Source organism: Papaver somniferum, chromosome 6 (assembly GCF_003573695.1).
Source record: "Papaver somniferum cultivar HN1 chromosome 6, ASM357369v1, whole genome shotgun sequence".
NCBI lineage: Eukaryota > Viridiplantae > Streptophyta > Magnoliopsida > Ranunculales > Papaveraceae > Papaver > Papaver somniferum.
The window spans coordinates 134,619,310-134,625,979 of record NC_039363.1 but is presented as its reverse complement, the minus strand read 5'-3'; the positions used below and the strand labels follow the sequence as shown (position 1 = coordinate 134,625,979).

Here is a 6,670-nt window from a genome sequence, read left to right as displayed (position 1 = left end):
TCTCACCAGCTAAAGATATTTGATGGACTCCCCTAGGGTTGGGTTGTGGTTGACTAGGAAACTTTCCTTTTTCTCTCAGTGTCTCATTTATCTGACTAACCTGGGTTTTCAACTCGGAAATAGACTGAGAGTTAGCCTGATCTATTCTCTTATTTTCTTCTAAACCTTGAGCAACAGATTGCTGAAACTGCACAATGTTACGAGTTAACAAAGCAAGAGACTCTTCTAAACTCATAATCTTCTTATCCGAAGGGTTCTGAAACTGTGCCGGAGCTGAAGGATTTTTAGTATAGCCAAAACCTGGGAGAACCTGGGAGTTACTAGAATGACCTTGATTCTGGCCCTTAGACCAAGAAAGGTTGGGATGGTTTCTCCATCCAGGGTTATAGATTTGAATATGGGTCAAACTTCTGACGGTTATCGAATCTAGTGTTGTTATAAAGAGCATTGTCTTGCTCTTCAACAGTATGGCCTTCTCAAAAAGGCTCTATTCTACCACTATTACCACTAGAATGACCTAATTCTAAGGCTTCTAACCTTTTGGCTATGGCTTCTATTTTAGCATCTGACTCATAAGATCCTTCTACCCTATTGACATTTCCTATGCTTAGAAGAATTGTTTTCTGGGGTTCCCTATTATTTTCCCATTGTTGGGTTTTATCGGCGATTTCATTCAAAAATATCATCGCCTCATCAACAGTTTTATTCTCAAACCCACCTGTGCATAAGGACTCAACCATGGTTGTTGTTGAATAATCTAAACCCTCGTAGAGGATCTGAACTAACCTAACCATCTCTAAACCATGATGAGGACATTGAGATATTAAGTCATTGAACCTTTCTAAATACTTATATAAAGATTCTCCCTCTTGTTGAGCAAAAGTACAGATTTGTGTCCTAATAGACGATGTTTTGTGCCTTGGGAAAAACTTTTGTATAAAGGCAGATGTAAGTTGGTCACAGGTTTCAATTGACTCAGAAGCCAAACTATACAGCCAAGATTTGGATTTATCTTTTAAGGAAAAGGGGAATAACCTAAGTTTCAACGCATCATCACTAAGGTTTTTAATTTTCAGAGTACTATAAACTTCCTCAAATTCCCTAACATGAAAATAGGGGTTCTCATTATCTTTTCCTAAATTGTGAGCATCTGTAAAGTCCAAGGTTTGAGTTCATAATTTGCCTCGGTTTCAGCTAACTTGATACAATACGGACGAGAGGTCCTAGTTGGGTTTAATAAAGCTTTCAAAGTTGCCATTTCTGGCACTACCAAAGGACTATGAGTACTTTCTTCACTAATTGTCAAGTTTTCAAAGATGAAATTTCCAAAGACAGGGCTCTCAAAAGAAGAGTCTTCGAGCTCCCCGCCTTCACAAGAAGAACTATTAGGTTTATCACTAATCAAACGACTTAGAGTGTTTCTTTTCCAAGCCCGCTCTCTAATAACCTCGGACATACACTAGAAAAACAAAAGAAAAAGAAAGAAATCCTAAAAGGAAGGGAAGTTCTATGCAAACACAAACAAGGCTGACTCCACCACAGCAAACCTACTGATTTCTAGCAAACAAAAAGCATGATGGCTCCACTTAGATTGTTTCTAGACCATCTTTTAATCCTTAGAAAGGGAATTCGTTACAATTTAAGAAAACCCCTATGGAATCAATCCTAGTTAAAGTAAGTTGAATCGAGACGAGGGAAGCTCAGTGGAACTTTGATACCCAAGGCCTCACCGGTGTTACAAGGCGGCGTATTCAACTCACAGAAACCATCATGAACTTTGAAGCATGCTTAAAAGAGTAACCAATATTTTTCGAATGAATTTCCTATTAAGCTCGTTACCCTATAGGTCTCGTTCTAGTCAAATTTTAGGCTTAGGTTCGCGTTTGGTTTCGTTTTCCTAAGGGGGGCAAGAAGGGAACGGTGATGAAATCCGAACCCTTATCTTGTATGGCCAGTCCTTTCCCTTTACTAGTAAATTAAAGCAGCCGTTTTCAAATCCTCAGCATATATGCAAACGAAGGAATACAGTAACTCGCTGACAGACGATTCACGAGTGTGTCGACAAACTTACCTCCTATACCAGACGGGGATGAACCGTTGTAGTCGACTCGGGCCACGACTCCTATGTCATGTACGAACCCGAGGCGCCGAGGCAATATCATAATCGTCGTCCTTCTCTGCAAACAATTGATATTTAAACTACCCTTCCGTAGGGTTTAAAAAATATAAATAAAGTCCCAAAGTCCACAATCCAAAAATATAGTGCAAAAGAAAAGGAAAGTCTAAAAAGATAAAATAAAAAAACTCTAAAGAATAAAAACAAAATAAAATGTCTCTTTTTTTTTTTAATTAACTTTTCTTCTTCTTTTTCTTTCGCTTTGCTTTTACTCCAAATCTTTAAGTAATCACCAAAAGCTTTGGCAAATTTTTCCTTCGCCTCAAATTCCAAAATCTGTAAGGAAAAGACAAAAACCCAAAAACGTAAAGAAGAACAAATAAAACCTAAAAAAAAATATCGAAAAACTCTAGCCTAAAGACAAGTCCGCGTCGGCGGCGCCAAAAATTGATGGTTATTTTCAATGATGTTGTAGTAAGATGGTTCGTTCAAGACTTGTGAAAGCAGATTTCTTTTGGATTTAATTCTTTATAATAACAAACTCAATTAAAATGTGTTGTGAATATTATGCAGAGACTAGGGATAGGATTCCACCAATTTCCGTACTCATATGGTTCAGATATCAATTTTAAACAATAAAAGATCAAACGATAAAGTTTTACTGACTCCAATTCATTGCCTAAGGTAGATTTCGAAAGTAATGGGTGTAAAACTAAATCATGGGACATCAAAACATCTAAGTTAAGCATGACCCATCAATTGTAATCACAACCATTCAATGAAACTCATAAATCAATTGAATAACAGTGCAAATAGTCATAAAAAGAATTGATAAAATTACCACATTTGTGAAACTCGGCTTCCTCCGTCGCCCTAGAGGATGAGATTAGCTTCTCATCATGGAAACACACTTAAAATATTTATTCATGGCTCAAAAAGTGGTTTACAAATGATAAAAATATGAGAAAATTATTAAAGTTCTTTTCTCTCCCAAAACTACCTTTTGTGCTCTCTAGCTCTCTATTTATACACACGAATACACATCACTCAAATATATTCTTCCATAACTCCAAAATCTTCTTGTTTTTAATTAAAAATATCTTCAGGAATTTTTCCTTCTCTTTATTCTATATATGTCTTTACTAAACCCATATCTTCTTTAATTCGCAGAATAAAATCCAAGATAAAATCTTTCAAGGATATCTTTCTTGTTTAATACAAGATAACTTCTTTTTTCTTCAAAACTTCATGTTTGTAAGTCAAGAAGATATTCTTATCTTAAAGATAATAAATCCTTTACCATTGAAACCAAATTTCCCTCCAGTTTTTCTTTTCAAATCAAGGAAGAAGATGAAGACCCCTTAACCAGTAATGGGGTGCGATTAGCAGTTGGCTCCCTGGGGTGCCCCTTATCCAAAACTGAGAGTCCGAATAACATGTGTCCTCCGGGTGCCTATACCAACTTTTCAGGCCGAATTTTCCAAAAATGTTTATTTTCCAAAAATACCCACAAACACATAAAACACCATAATAAGTAGAAAATCGAGTACCAACCATACTGAAAATTGAGGACAATTCGGTCACAAAAATGTGTCTATCACCGACAACAACAAAACCTCTAATCTATCTAGGAGTTCAGTTTAAGCAAGGAAGAGCATCTAACCACACCTTTGCGCCACTACTACAAACGTTAGATCGAAAAGCCAAAGGATGGATGACAAAATGCCAAACTCAAGCTAGAAGAGTTGTACTCATTAAAACCTCCCTAACTCCCACCTCAAACCATCTTATGCAGACGCAAAACCTTCCCATCAATATCCACAAACAAATAGATCGTATCACCAGAAATTTCTTATGGGGACATGATTCATCTGTTAAAAAGCTTCATCCTATAGGTTGGGACAAGGTAACAACACAAATATCTGAAGGAGGATTAGGCATAAGGAAAAGCAGTGATCATAACAAGACTCTTCTCATGAAGATAATTTGGAGTTTGCATGAGCAACCTAACTCAATTTGTGGAAATCTCTTCAGCGAAAAATATCTTGATCAACAACCAATTCTACAAGGCATTGATACCATACCTTCTTCCTCTAGCCCCCAATGGAGACAATTAGCATCAATCGTCCCGACCACGCAACAGATGATATTTCATCGTATTGGAAATGGGGTATCAACACCAATAGAAGCCAACTGGACTCCACACTCACAAAACCTAGACCCAAATCAATGCTACCCGATCCGAAATGTAGCTGATATCATTGATCCAATCTCTCATAACTGGAACCTGGAAATATTAAACACTCTACCTAATAATGTAGCCCAAAAAATCATAAACATCCACCTCCCCCAAGATAGCCCCCAAGACAAAATTATCTGGCCACATTCAAAATCCGGAAAATACACTACTTATTCAAGATACAAATGTCTAACCCACAATCTACCTAACCATACTCCCCTCCCACCCACTAAATTCCTGTGGACCTTACCATGTCCACCAAAAATTCAGCTTTTCTTGTGGAAAGCAATCAATGAAGGATTACCAACCTTCTCTCTTCTTCACCATATCCATTTAACCAATTCAGACATTTGCCCCAGATGTAATATTCATCCAGAATCAACAACTTACATGCTCATTCACTGTCCAACGACAACAACATCTTGGAACACTTTACTCATTCAACTCTCAACCACACCAAACACCAACATCGCCCCCGCATTTGCTTTAACACCTCATACAACCATTTCTCAAATCCTACAACAACCAGCTCCAAAATCTGTCATTTTTTTTTTTTTTATTTTTGTTTTCTTTTCTGGACCTTATGGCTAGCTAGGAATGAATTAGTATACCGTCAAAAACAAACAACATCAACAGAAATCTTAGCTTGGACTCGAAAACAACAACAAGAATATTGAACAACGCTACAATCCTTACCTCCGGTCCTACCTGGAGATTCAGCGATACTGAACCATTCAAGAAACACCATAAGGATCACACCAATATCGGTAGGATGGTCCACGCCGAACATGAACTGGATTAAGATTAACACTGATGGAGCGTCTAGAGGACATCCGGGTTATGCCGGTGCCGGTTTCATTTGCAGGGACTCCAACACACAAACAATAATGGCTCTAGCTCAACCTTTGGGAAGTACGACTGCTTTAACAGCAGAAACTTGGGCTCTTCTTCTAGCTTCGAGAATGACAGCTGAAAGGCAATGGCCAAAAGTTATCTTCGAGACAGACTTAGAGAACCTTCTGCGCTTTATCACATCCACTCCTCCCCCCCCCCCCCTGGCATATCTCTGGAATGATTGAGGAAATAAAGAATATGCTTCAACAGATTCCGCAGGCTACTATACAAAACAACTACAGAGAAGGAAATCAAGTTGCAGATGGTTTGGCCAATCATGCGGCAGATGGTTTGGCCAATCATGCGGCAGATGGAAGCCAAATAGGAAATTTGTCAACCAAAATTTGGGACCAGGCAATCCCAATTTTTATTAATCAAATTATTTATCTTGACTCTGTGGGTAACACATACCCACACTAAATTATAACCTAATGTTTGTTTTATAAAATGCATGCTTCAACAAAAATAAAAATAAAAATAGTTATGCACGGCTTATGAACCATTTAACACGTTAGCTTATGTAGTCCAACTGATCATTAATCATTCACCAACAAGTCCGCCGACCCACCATATTGAGTCACGAACAAGACTAAACCCCCTATTTTCATTAAAGAGGCCGTATTACCTACTTAAACCCCACAGTGAGGTCAATGCATCCAAGGAAAACATTGGCTTCATTGACATAGCTTGATCTACCTGTTGATCAAGTGATAAATTTTACCAAATAAGCCTTAACAATGTTGTGTGTTGATCTTGTGTGCGTCTCTATTACCAAGTTTGAATATGCTCCTCAATAATCTCATTAATTAGTTAATTAAACTATGAAACAATTATAATAATTAGAGAATATAATACTACGACTAACGAGTCATGTGGGATACTTGACTTTGAGAAGCCTTCCGACTCACGGCATATGCCCCATTTCATCAATTGCGAAGAAAAACGAGTGCCAGCGCTTCAACGAATCGGTCTATGCTCCATAGCTCCATGAACCAAAGTGAAAACCTTGCTCATATAAATACAATGGATGTATTGAGACAAGAAAAAACAAACCACAACACCTCTACTCACTTATCCCAGTTATTCTATTAGCATTCGACTCTTCTTCTTTTTGTTTTTACTTTCAAATCTTTCTCTTCTTCTTCTAAGTTTGCTTGATTCCCATGATGATCAGAACTAAGTCACTGTACATTTTTACCCTTGCTGTAGGGGTTTTAGCAACTGCTGTTGTTAGTTCTCAGTTCTGCATACAAGGTAATCCTGGGAAATATTCATTTGAAGGAGAAATTTGTGAACGTGAAGGTGTTAATTGTTCTAAATATGCAGTAGCCATCACAAATACCAAGCTACGACAAATTCTAAATATGAATGCCAACGTAAAAGAAAATGTTTGCACTGAGACAACATTAAACATTACTAAT

The 6,670-nt window shown here is 37.6% G+C and overlaps 1 pseudogene; it reads left to right on the top strand.

Annotated features, from left to right (window-relative positions):
* Positions 1 to 798: 798 nt before the first annotated feature.
* Positions 799 to 898, top strand: LOC113292064 (annotated as a pseudogene).
* Positions 899 to 6,670: the final 5,772 nt, after the last annotated feature.